This window comes from Meles meles, chromosome 5, assembly GCF_922984935.1.
Source record: "Meles meles chromosome 5, mMelMel3.1 paternal haplotype, whole genome shotgun sequence".
NCBI lineage: Eukaryota > Metazoa > Chordata > Mammalia > Carnivora > Mustelidae > Meles > Meles meles.
Genome location: NC_060070.1, coordinates 145,785,845 through 145,799,989, shown reverse-complemented (window position 1 = coordinate 145,799,989; position 14,145 = coordinate 145,785,845). Strand labels below are relative to the sequence as shown.

Genomic DNA, 14,145 nt, shown 5'->3' with positions numbered 1-14,145 from the left:
AAAAAAACATGTTGCCTACAAGAATGACAAAATGTTAGTGAAACCAACTAAAAAAGAGAAGACCAAAATTAACAATTAAAAATGAAACAGGAGACATTACAACTGATTCAACTGAAATAAAAATCCACTATGAACAACTGTATGCCAACAAACTGGACAACCTAAAAGAAATGGAAAAATTCTTAGAAATGTGGAGGAGGCAGCGGTAACTCAAACTCGGAGGAAAGGCTTGGGAGGTCAGGGGCAACTAGCAGCCAAAATGAAGGTGAAGATGCTGAGCTGGAACCGGACAACTATGTCCACAAAACCAAGCTGGACTTAACAAAGAGTTCCAAGAAACTACGATCCCACCTTACAACCTTTTGAGGTCCCACAAGAATATGTAAGAGCTTTAAGTGCTACCAAACTGGAACAGGTATTTGCAAAACCATTCCTTGCTTCTCTGGATGGTCATCGAGATGGAGTCAGTTGCTTGGCAAACCATCCAAAGAGCCTGGCTACTGTTCTTTCTGGGGCATGTGATGGAGAGGTTAGGATTTGGAACTTGACTAAACAGAAATGTATCCATACAATACAAGCACATGAAGGTTTTGTATGAGGAAGATGTACTCGCTTTTGTAGGACTTTTTTTTTACTGTTGGTGATGACAAAATTGTGAAGCAATGGAAAATGGATGGACAGGGCTATGGAGAAGAGGAAGAAACATTGCATACAATATTAGGAAAGACAGTATGTACGGGAATTGATCATCACTGGAAAGAAGCTGTTTCTGCCACATATGGACAGCAAATAGACATTTGGGATGAACAAAGAACAAGGCCGATATGTTCGATGACCTGGGATTTGACAGTATAAATAGTGTTAAATTTAACCCAATTGAGACATTTCTCTTGGGCAGTTGTGCTTCTGACAGGAATATAGTACTATATGATATGAGGCTAGCTACTCCCCTGAAAAAGGTCATCTTAGATAGGAGAACAATGACTAGTTTTGATAAATCTATTCGTATCTTTCCTGTGCACAAAAGTTGAAGCAGGGAAGTCTATCACACAAAGAGAATGCAACATGTTATCTGTGTAGAATGGGCCTTTTTTTTTTTTTTAAAGATTTATTTACTTGACAGAGAGAGAGATCACAAGCAGGCAGAGAGGCAGGCAGAGAGAAGAAGGGAAGCAGGCTCCCTGTGGAGCAGAGAGCCCGATGTGGGGCTCCATCCCAGGACCCCGAGATCATGACCTGAGCTGAAGGCAGCGGCTTAATCCACTGAGCCACCCAGGCACCCCTAGCATGGACTTCTGACAGCAAATATATTATGTGTGGATCTGATGAAATGAACATACGTCTGTGGAAAGCTAATGCTTCTGGGAAATTGGGTGTGCTTACATCATGAGAAAAAGCAGCCAAAGATTATAACCAGAAGTTGAAGGAGAAATTTCAACATCATCCTCATATAAAATGCATTGCTCATCACCGGCATCTACTAAAATCTATCTACATCCAGATCCAGGAACAGCAGATCATGAAGGAAGCTCGCTGATGAAAGGAGGTGAATTGTCTCAAACATAGGAAGCCTGGAACATGGCAATTGTGTCAGAGAAGAAACACATAGTAGCAGTTGTGAAATAATACTTGGTATTCCTACCAATCCTGATGTGTAATTATTTGTTATATTTTGATGTGCAGGCTCTGCAAATAAAGTACTGGCTCTAGAATAATAACAAACAGTTCAGTTACATATGTAGAACACTACCCTGAAAAACTGTCTTGAAAGTTGGCCTGGTTGATAAGACTATCCAACATTTTATCCTTGATCTGCTTGCTTATTTCATTGAAGAATACAGTATTGCAAACTAACATGTTTATTACTGTTAGAAATTGCAGGTACACTTTGATCTATTATTGTAAATATACTGCACATTTGAATTTACATTTATGACCAAACATCTCTTTTGTTACCTTTAGTATTACTTTGGGTAATTATTGCAATGATTCTTCTGGTGATTACATATAATATGTGGAAGAAATACGTCAGAAATGTTAAAAACTTATTTAATTTTCTGTGCCTTATTTGTATTTGGCTCTTTGAGACTTTAAAGATAATCAGTTGTATTTATATAACTTTTATAAATAATAGTTATAATTTATGGTCAAGTTAAGATAATAAAACATCCTTTTCTCAGTGTTGTAAAAAAAAAATTCTTAGAAATGTAACCTCTGTGACTGAATCAGGAAGAAAAAATAGAAAATCTGAACAGACCATTAACAGTAATTAGATGGAATCAGTAATTAAAAATCTCCCAATGAAGAAGAGCCTAGAATAAAATGGTGAATTTTAGCTGCTATTTAAAGAAGAATAAACACCAATCTTTTTTAAACTCCTTCAAAAAATCACGCAGAAGGAAAAACCTGCAAACTCATTTTACAAAACCAGCATTACTCTGATAAGGGCATTAAAAGTAAAACACACTACAAGCCAATATTCAATAGTGAATACTACTTACCTGAGCAGCATGTTAAAAAGATCATTCACTATGATCAAGCAGGATTTATCTCTGAGAAAAAAAATGGTTCAACATGCACAAGATCATATATCACATTAACAGAGCAAAAGAGAAATTTGTGTATTTATTGCAAGAGACAAAGAAAAAACACCTGGTAAAATTCAAAACCACTTATGATAAAAGTTCTTAATGAATCAGATATTGAAGAAACACAGCTCAGCATAATAAAAGCCATATACAACTATTTCACAGCAAATATCACACTCAGTGGTGAAAAAATGAAAACCTTTTTTTCCCTCATAAAGAATAGAACAAGAGAGGGGTGTTCACTCTCACCTTTCTGATTCAGTATAGTACTGGAAGTCCTTGCTAGATCATTCCCACAATGAGGGAAAAAAGAAGACATTAGAATGGGAAAGGAAAACATAAAATTGTCTCTATTTATAACTGACATGATTTTATATATGAAATATCCTAATCCCCACAAATAGACTAACAAATTCAATTGAAATTGGATGACAAAATTAACAAAATTTGCATACAAGTTAAATAAAGCAATAGAGTTAATGTCCTAACAATAAATTTTCTGAAAAATAAAGGAAAACATTCCATTTTCAATAGCATCAAAAATAATAAAATACTTAGGAATAATTTTAACCAAGGAGGTAGAAGGAGCTCTATTCTGAAAAGTACAAGACACTGATGAAAAAAAAATCAAAGACATAAATAAAGAGGTATTTATTTTCATGGATTAGAAGATTTAATCTTCTTAAAATGTGCACAAAACCCAAAGCCATCTCTAGTCAATGCGATCCCTCTCAGGATTCCAATGGGATTTTTTTTTTTTTTTACAGAAGTAGAAAAAAAAATCCTAAAATGTATACGGAATCACAAAAGACACAAATAGCCAAAGGAATCCTAAGAACAAAGCTGGAGGCATAACACATCCTGATTTCAGGCTACAGTATAAATTTATAGTATTTAATACAGTATGGTATTGGCATAATATTAAATATTGTCCAACGGAAGAGAACAGAGAACCCACAAATATGCCCATGCATCTATGGTAAACTAATAGTTGACAAGGGAGCCCAGAACACTCAATAGAAAAGGACAATTTCTTCTGAATGGTGCTGGGAAAATTATATATTCACATTTAAAAGAATTAAACAAAACCCTTATACTACTCATAAAAATTAACTCACAATGGATTAAAGACTTAAATTATAAAATAGGACGCCATAAAACTCCTAGAAGAAAACAGGAAAAAATGGTCCTTAACATAGGTCTTGGAAATGATTTTTTGATGACATCCAAAGCACAAGCAACAAAATAATAAACAAGTGGAATTACATCAAACTAAAAACCTGGTGTACAGCAAAAGAAAGAACAATGAAAAGAAATATTTATGGAATGGGGAAAATATTTGTAAGGCATATATCTGATCAGGGGTTAATATTTACAAATACATACAATTCAATAGCAATATAACAAATAATGCAATTTACAAATAGGCAAAGAACCTGAATAGGTATTTTCCCAAAGAAATATAGAATAGCCAACAGGGTAGATGCAAAGGTGCTCAATATCACTAATCAATAGGGAAATGGAAATCAAAACCACAATGATATCACCTCATGCCTTTTAGAATGTCCATTGTTAAAGACCTTAGATATCACATGCTGGTGAGGATGTGGAGAAAAAGGAATTTTTGTGCATTGTTGGTGGGATTATAAATTGGTACAGCCACTATGGAAAACAATATGAAAGTTCCTCAAAAAATAAAAAATGGACCTACTATATGATCTTGCAATTCTACTTCTGGGAATATATCTAAAGGAAACAAATACTATGTTGAGAATATATCCATACTCCCATGTTCATAGGAACATTATTTATAAAAGCCAAGACATTGCAACAAGTGTTTATCAACAGATAAACAGATAAATCAGTTATGATACACACAGACACACATACACCTACATAAACATGCACTATTATGTGGTCAGAAAGAAGGAAATCTGGCCTTTATGAAAACATGGATGAACTTTGAGTACATTATTTTGAGTCAAATAAGTCACATATACACAAATACAGTACAATCTCACTTATATATGCAGATTATACAAATGAAAACATCACCATAATCTGGAGAAGGAAACAAGCATTCATGTGTAAAAGCATAGAGAACCCCTCCTGAAATCAATAAAACAGATCAACACCCCAACATATAATAGTGAAGCTTGCAAATTTTAGAGAAAAAGAGAATTGTGGCAGCTGCTTGAGATAAGAGACTCCTTACCTATAGAGAGAGGAACATTAGACTAACATCAGACCCATCCACAGAAACCTGGAAGGCCAGAAAGAGCTGGCATGATATGTTTAGGCTAATAAATGAGAAAAAAATGCAGCCAAGATACTTTATCCAGCAGGGCAAGTCATTCAGAATGGAAGGAGAGGTAAAGAGCTTCCAGGAAAGACAGAAACTGAAAGAATATGAGGCCACCAAGCCAGCCCTGAAAGAAATATTAAGAGAGAGCCCAGGAGTAACATAAACCAAAAAGAAACAGAGACAAATTTACAGAAACAGGGACTTTTCAGGTAATATAATGGCACTAAATTCATATCTTTCAATAGTTACTCTGAATGTAAATGGGCTAAATGCTCCAATAAAAAGACAAAGATTTGATTTAAAAAAAAAAAAGCAAGATCCATCCCTATGTTGTCTACAACAGACTCATTTTAGACCTAAAGACATCTCCAGACTGAAAGTGGGGGGTGGAGAACTATTTACCACACTAATGGACCTCAAAAGAAACCTGGGGTAGCAATCCTCATATCAGACAAGTTAGATTTTAAAACAAAGACTGCATTAAGAGATGGAGAGGGACACTATATCATACTTAAAGGATCTATCCAACAAGAAGATCTAACAGTTATAAATATTTATGCTCCCAACATGGGAGTAGCTCACTATATAAACCAATTAATAACCAAAGTAAAGAAACACATAGATAATAATACATTAATAGTAGGGGACTTCAACACCTCACTCATAGCCATGGACAGATCATCCAAGCAGATCAACAAGGAAACAAGGGCTTTGAAGGACACACTGGGCCAGATGGACTTTACAGATACATTCAGAACATTCCATTATAAAACAACAGAATACTCATTCCTCTTGAGTGCACAAGGAACTTTCCCAGAATAGACCACATACCAGATCACAAATCAGGTCTTAACTGAAAACCAAAAGACTGAGATTATTCCTTGCATCTTTTCAGACCACAGTGCTTTGAAAGATGAACTTAATCACAAGAGGAAATTTGGAAGGAACTCAAACACTTGGAGGTTAAAGAGCATCCTGTTAAAGAATGAATGGATCACCCAGGAAATTAAAGAAGAATTTAGCAACTTCATGGAAATTAATGAGAATGAAAACACATCTGTTCAAAACCTTTGGGATACAGCAAAGGTGGTCCTAAGAGGGAAGCACATTACAATACAAACCTCTCTCAAAAATTTAGAAAAATCTCAAATACACAAGCTAACTTTACACCTAAAAGACTGGAGGAAGAACAGCAAATAAAGCCTCAACCAAGTAGAAGAGTAATAATAGAGATTAGAGCAGAAACCAATGAAATAGAAGCCAAAAGAAGAGTAAAACAGTTCAACAAAACTAGAAGCTTGTTCCTTAAAAGAATTAGACTGATAAACATCTAGACAGACTTATCTAATAGATAAAATGGCCCAACTTAATAAAATCATGAATGAAAGGGGAGAGATTATGACAAAGACCAAGAAAATACAGACAATTTTAAGATATATTATAAGCAACTATATGCCAACAAATTAAGCAATCTGGGAGAAATGGATGGATTCCTGGAAATTTATGAACTACCAAAACTGTAACAGGAAAAAAAGAATATCTGAACAGACCAATAACCAGCAAGGAAATTGAAGCCATAATCAAAATCTCCCTCTCCCCCAGAAAAGTCCAGGGCTACATGGCTTCTCCTAAACATTTAAGGGGGAATTCTACCAAACTTTTAAAAAAATAATACCTATTTTACTGAAGCTGTTTCAAAAAATAGAAATGGAAGGAAAATTTCCAAACTCATTCTATGAGGCCAGCATTATCTTGATCCCAAAACCAGAGAAAGACCACATAAAAAAGGAGAATTACAGACCAATATCTCTGATGAACATGGATGCCAAAATACTCATCAAGATACTAGCCAATAGGATCGAATAATACATTAAAAGGATTATTCACCATGACCAAATGCATTTATTCCTGGGATGCAAGAGTGATTCAACATTTGCAAATCAATCAATGTGATAGATCACATTAATAAAAGAAGAGACAAGAACCATATGATCCTCTCAATTGATGCAGAAAAAGCATTTGACAAAATACAGCATCCTTTCCTGATTAAAACTCTTCCCAGTATTGAAGAATACTTCAATATCATAAAATCTATCTACAAAAGCCCAAAGAGAATATTATTCTCAACAGAGAACAACTGACAGTTTTCCCTTAGGGTCAGAAACATGACAGGAATGCCCACTCCTACCACTATGTTCAACATATTATTACAAGTCCTAGCCTCAGCAATAAGGCAACAAAAAGACATAAAATCCACTCAAGTTGGGAAAGAAGAAGGTAAACTCACACTTTTCACAGATGACAGGGTACTTTATATGGAAAACCCAGAAGACTCCAGCCCAAATTCCTAAAACTCATACTGCAGTTCAGTGATGTGACAGAATACAAAATCAATGTACAGCCATCAGTTGCACTTCTATATACTAACAATGAGGCAGAAGAAAGAGAAATTAAGGCATCGGCCCATTTACAATTACACCCAAAAGCGTAAGATACCTAGGAATAAACCTAACCAAAAAGGTAGAGGATCTGTATTCTAAAAACTATAGAACACTTATTGAAAGAAATTGAGAAAGACACAAAGACATGGAAAAACATTCCATGCTCATGGGTTGGAAGAATAAACATTGTTAAAATGTCCATGCTATCCAGAGCAATCTACACATTCAATGCAATCTTTATCAAAATACCACCAACATTTTTCTCAGAACCGAAACAATCTTAAAATTTGTGTGAAATCAGAAAGGCCCTGAATAGTCAGGGGAATGTTAAAAAAGGAAACCAAAGCTGGGGACATCACAATGTCTGACTTCAAGCTCTATTACAAAGCTGTGATCATCAAGATAGCAGATTATTGGCATTAAAAACAGACACATGGGGCACCTGGGTGGCTCAGTGGGTTAAGCCGCTGCCTTCGGCTCAGGTCATGATCTCAGGGTCCTGGGATCGAGTCCCGCATGGGGCTCTCTGCTCGGCAGGGAGCCTGCTTCTCTCTCTCTCTCTCTCTCTGCCTGCCTCTCTGCCTACTTGTGATCTCTCTGTCAAATAAATAAATAAAATCTTTAAAAAGAAAAAAAAAATAAAAACAGACACATAGATCACTGAAACAAAATAGAGAACCCAGAAATGGATGCTCAACTCCATAGTCAACTAATCTTCAGCAAAGCAGAAAAGAATATCCAATAGAAAAAAGATAGTGTCTTCAATAAATGGTACTGGGAAAATTGGACAGCCACATGCAGAATGAAACTGGACCACTCTCTTACACAATATACCAAAATAAACTCAAAATGGATGAAAGACCTAAATGTGAGACAGGAATCCATCAAAATCCTAAAGAACACAGGCAGCAACCTCTTTGACTTTGGACACAGCAACTTGTTTTAGACATGTCTCCAAAGGCAAGGGAAACAAAAGTAAAAATGAGCTACTGGGACTTCATCATGATAAAAAACTTCTGCACAGCAAAGGAAATAGTCAACAGAACTAAGACAACTCACAGAATGAGAGAAGATATTTGCAAACGATATATCAGATAAAAGGCTGGTATACAAGATCTATAAGGAAACTTCTCAAACTCACAACCCCCAAAACAAATAATCCAGCCAAGAAATGGACAGAAGACATGAACACATTTCTCCAAAAAAGACCTGCAAATCACCATTAGAGACATAAAAAGATGCTCCACATCACTTGGCATCAGGGAAATTCAAATGAAAACCACACTGAGACACCACCTTACACCAGTTAGAATGGCTAACATTAACAAGACAGGAAACAACAAATGTTGGTGAGGATGTGGAGAAAGGGGAACCTTCTTGTACCATTGGTGGACATGCAAGCTTGTACAGACACCCTGGAAAACAGTATAGAGTTTCCTCAGGAAGTTAAAAATTGAACTACCTTATAAATCAGCAATTGTACTACTGGATATTTACCCCACAGATACAGATGTCATGAAACTAAGGGGCACCTGTATCCCAATGTTCATAGCAGCAATGTCCACAATAGCCAAACTGTGGAAGGAATTGAGATGTCCTTCAACAGATGGATGGATAAAGAAGATGTGGTTTATATATACAATGGAATATTAGCCATCACAAAGGAAGAATACCTACAATTTATACTGACATGGATGGAACCTGAGGAGATTATGCTACGTGATATAAGTCAGAGATAGTCAGTTTCATATGGCTTCACTTATTTGTGAACATAAGGAATAGCATGGAGGACATTGGGAGAAGGGAAAAATGAAGGGGAAGAAATCAGAGTGGGAGCCGAACCATGACAGCCTATGGACTCTGGGAAACAAACTGAGGGTTTTAGAAGGGATGGGGGTAGGGAGATGGGTGAGCCCAGTGATGGGTATTAAGGAGGGCACATATTGCATGGAGCACTGGGTGTCATGCACAAACAATGAATCATGGAACACTACATCAAAGACTAATGATGCACTGTATGGTGACTAACATAACACAATAAAAAAAAAACCAAAAACAAAACTTAAACACAATGTATTAGTATGAAAAGTTGTAAATAAAAAGAATGAATTAAACAAAGGATCCAACAATGACCAGAAAATACAAAAACAATGACACTAAATACATACCTATTAATAATTAGTTTAAATGTAAATGGACTAAATGCTCCAATCAGAAGACACAGGGCGACAACATGCATAGAAAACAAAGTCCATCTATAGGCTGCCTATAAGAGACTCACTTCAGATCAGGTCTGGACAAATATATACCATGCAAATGGAAGCAAAAAACAAAACAAAACTTAAGTGGTAGTATTTACATATCAGACAAAATAAACTTTAAAACGAAGAATGTAGCATGAGACAAAAAAGGGCATTACATAATGATAAAGGGATCAATCCAACAAGATGATGTAAAATTTTAAATCTATACACCCAAAATATATAAAAGGCACAAAATATATAAAGCCATTATAAACAGACATATAGGGAGAAAATGACAGTAATACAGTAATGGGGGGGGGGGACTCTCACACCCCACTTACATCAATGGATATATCATCCAATCAGAAAACCAACAGTGCCTTTAAATGACATACTAGATCAGATGGTCCTAACAGATACATACAGAATATTGAATCCAAAAACAGAATATGTATTCTTTCCAATTGTACATGTTAGGCAGCAAAACAAGACTCAATAAACTTAACATTAAAATCATATAAGCATGTCATCTGACTACAAAGCTATAAAGCTAGAAATCAATTACAAGAAAAATAATTGGGGTGCCTGGGTGGCTCAGTGGGTTAAAGCCTCTGCCTTCAAATCAGGTTGTGATCTCAGGGTCCTGGGATCGAGCCCCGCGTTGGGCTCTCTGCTCAGCAGGGAGTCTGCTTCCTCCTCTCTGCTTGCCTCTCTGCCTACTTGTGATCTTTGTCAAATAAATAAATAAAAATCTTTATTTAAAAAAAAGGGGGGGCGGGCACCTAGGTGGCTCAGTGGGTTTAAAGCCTCTGCCTCCGCTCAGGTCCTGATCTCAGGGTCCTAGGATGCAGACCCACACTGGGCTCTCTGCTCAGCGGGGAGCCTGCTTCCCTTCCTGTCTCTGCCTGCCTCTCTGCCTCCTTGTGATCTCTATCTGTCAAGTAAATAAATAAAATCTTTAAAAAATAAAAAAAATTGAAAACACAAATGTGGAGGCTACAATCTTTTTTCGCCAGAATGGTTTGAAAGTAGAAGTCAGTTACAAGAAAAAAATTGGAAAGAATACATATACATGGAGGCTGAACCACATGCTATTAAACAATAAATGGTTCAACCAAAAATGAAAGAGAAATTTAAAAAAAAAAGAAAATGAAATACAGTAGTTCAAAATCTGTGGGACATAGAAAAAACCGTTTCAAGAGAGAACTTTTTAGCAATACAGACCTATCTTAAGAAAAACCTCAAGCAACCTAAACTGATACCTAGCAGAACTAGAAAAAGAACAAATCCCAAAGATAGAAGGAAAAAATAATAAATATTAGAGCAGAAACAAAATAAAGACTAAAGAACAATAGGAGATATTAATAAAACCAAGAGCTGTTTTTAAAAAATTGGTACATCATTAGTCAGATGCATCAAGAAAAAAAAAAGAGAGGATTCAAATAAAGTCACAAATAGAAAGGAGAAATAATGAGCAAAGAAATACAAAGGATTACAAGAGAATATTATGAAAAATTATGTGCCAACAGATTAGACAACCTGAGGAAACATAAATTTCAAGAAACATGTAATCTTCCAAAATGAAATGAGGAAGAAATAGAAAAAATTTGAACAGACCAGTTACTAGTAATGAAATAGAATCAACAATAAAATAAAGCCCCTTGGGGCGCCTGGGTGGCTCAGTGGGTTAAAGCCTCTGCCTTTGGCTCGGGTCATGGTCCTGGGGTCCTGGGATTGAGCCTTGCATCAGGCTCTCTGCTCAGTGGGAAGCCTGCTTCCTCCTCTCTCTCTGCCTGCTTCTCTGCCTACTTGTGATCTCTGTCAAATAAATAAATAAAAATCTTAAAAAAAAAATAAAGCCCCTAAAAACAAAGGTCCAAAATCAGATAGCTTCACAAGTGAATTATACCAAACATTTAAAGAAGAGCTAATGCATATTCTTCTCAAACTATCCAAAAAAGAGAAGTGGAAGAAAAAGTCCAAATTCATTTTACAATGCCAGTATTACCCTCCTACCAAAACCAGACAAAAACATCTCTGAGAACATAGACCCAAAAAATCCGAACAAAATATTAGCAAACTAAATTCAACAATACATTAAAAAATTATTCACCACCATCAAGTAGGATTTATTCCAGGAATTCAAGTATGGTTTAAAACTTGCAAAGCAATCAATGTGATACATAAAATTAACAAGAAGAAGGATTAAAAAACCTTGATATGATCATCTTAATAGATGCAGAAAAAGCATTTGACAAAATAAAACATCCATTCATAATAAAAGCTCTCAACAAAGTGTGTTTGGAACGAACAAATCTCAATATAATAAAGAACATATACGAAAACCTTTCAGTTAACATTACACTCAATGGCAAAAAATGGAAGAGTTTTCCTCTAAAATTAGGAATTAAGTGTACCTTTACCACTTACTCTTACCACCAGCCTACTATAGAAGTTCTCCTGCAATAATCAGACAAGAAATAAAGGCATCCAAATTGACAAGGAAGAAGTACAAGTACCACTAGTTGCAGATTGCAGGGTAATATGTATAAAAAAACCCTAAAGATTCCACCAAAAATTCTTAGAAGTGGTAAATAACTTTAGTAAAGTTGTAGGAAATGAAACTAATATAAAGAAATGTGTTGCATCTCTATACACTAAAAACAAAGCAGCAGAAAGGGAAATTAAGAAAATAATTCCACTTAAAATTCCACCAAAAAGAATAAAAACCCAGCAAAAAACTTAATAAATGTGGTGAAAGATCTATATTCTGAAAACTATAAAGCACTGACAAAATAAATTGAAGATGAAAGACTAATTGAAAAGTAAAACACAGTGAATACAGTCCCTAATATTGTGATCACATTGCTTGGTGAAAGATGATGGCTACATTTATTGAGGTGAGTACTGGGTAATGTCTAGGATGTTGAATGAATATGTTGCACACCCAAAACTAATAAAATACTATGTTAATTATACTTCCAAGAAAATTATAAACAAAAGAAAAAGAGAAAACTCAAATAAAATGAGAAATAAAACAGAAGTTACAACCTAGCACAGAAATAGAAATGATTCTGAGAATACTAGAAAAAAAATTACATACCAACACACAAGGTAACTAATAGATAAATTTCTAGAATTATATAATCTTTCAAGGCTACATCAGGAAAAAAAAAAATAAAAGAAATGAACAGACTGAATACTAGTAACAGAATTGAATCAGTAATTAAAATAAAAAAAAATCCCAAGAAACAAGTCTAGGACCAGACGGCTTCATAGGGGAATCACAGAGGAAGAGAATCCTGAACTCACCTCATTCCACAGACACACCAAGGCAACAACACGTATTACAACTCCCTCTGAAAATGATCTGAAGGCTGTCAGAACAGATCTTCTACAGAAAATTGTAGAGAGGACACATAAAGGGTAGGAGGGGCAGATCCATGGACAGGTAGCAAACTCCCAGATTGACTAATCATAAATGGAAGAGACATCATGAGCACAGAACAACAGGGGGATCAGACACCACGCTGGGCACCCCTGGCCCTGGGGACCTGCAGTAGAAAGACAAGTCCGCATGTTTGGCTTTGAAAATCAGGACGATTTAACTCTGGAAGAGCTGAAGGGCTAATGAAAAGCAAGTCTCTTCCCTTGAAGAACCAGCAAGCTAAATAACTACATGAGACACAGCACAGAAGCTGCAGTTTGAAAAGTGCCTAGGGTATATATAAAGGAGATTTATTGACTAATTTATCACATGGGCCACATGGGCAGGTAACTATAAATTTTTCCAGGAACAAAAGTACTGGTGTCATTTTTCTATCCACCCCCCCCCCAAATTAAATAGCCAGACACTTGTTGAAGCCAATTGCAACAATCTCCATTTACCTTGCTTGTACCACAGGCCCTTGCCTCTGTGTTCCCCTGTGGATGTGCCCTGCAGGAACCCCTTAAAACTAGGCTCCCATCCTACTAAATCTAGCAGGCAGCCCTGGACAGAACTGATGCCACTCCAAAGTGACTCCTGCCTGGGGAGAAGAAAAGACCACCCAGCACACCAGTGCTCCTACAGTTCCTGCAGACAGGTTTCTCAGCTGGCTATGCAGGAAGCAAACCCTGCTCTTGAGTGTGCCCACTGCTGTGCAGTGGTTAATTACAATCGGCCAGGCTGAGGGCCAACCTCACCCGTCAGCTCGTCTGTAGCAGCTGCAGTAATGCCTCTCAGGTGTGTGGGGAGCTCCTGCTCAGTAGTGTTCTCCAGAAGATGACACAGGTCCTTGCAGTCAGTTGGATGAAGGCCAGCCCCCTAACCAGTCTTATCACAGCGACTATAGCTTAACCGCAACAGGAAGGTGCATGCAGCCTACACAGGGGACAGCTCTAGAGCAACTGGTTATGGTGACCAGGAGTGTTGTGCTACAGGTCACCACAGGACCCTATAAATAAGGCCACTACTTCCAAGACAAGGAGGTGTTGCTGATTTACTTAACACATGTGCATAAACAGACCCTTAGACAAAATGAGGACATAGCAAAATATGTTCCAAATAAAAGAACAAGACCAAATCA

General features: G+C 36.4%; 1 pseudogene; it reads left to right on the top strand.

The window, feature by feature from the left end:
- Positions 1-259: 259 nt before the first annotated feature.
- Positions 260-1,626, top strand: LOC123941253 (annotated as a pseudogene).
- The last annotated feature ends 12,519 nt before the right edge of the window (positions 1,627-14,145 follow it).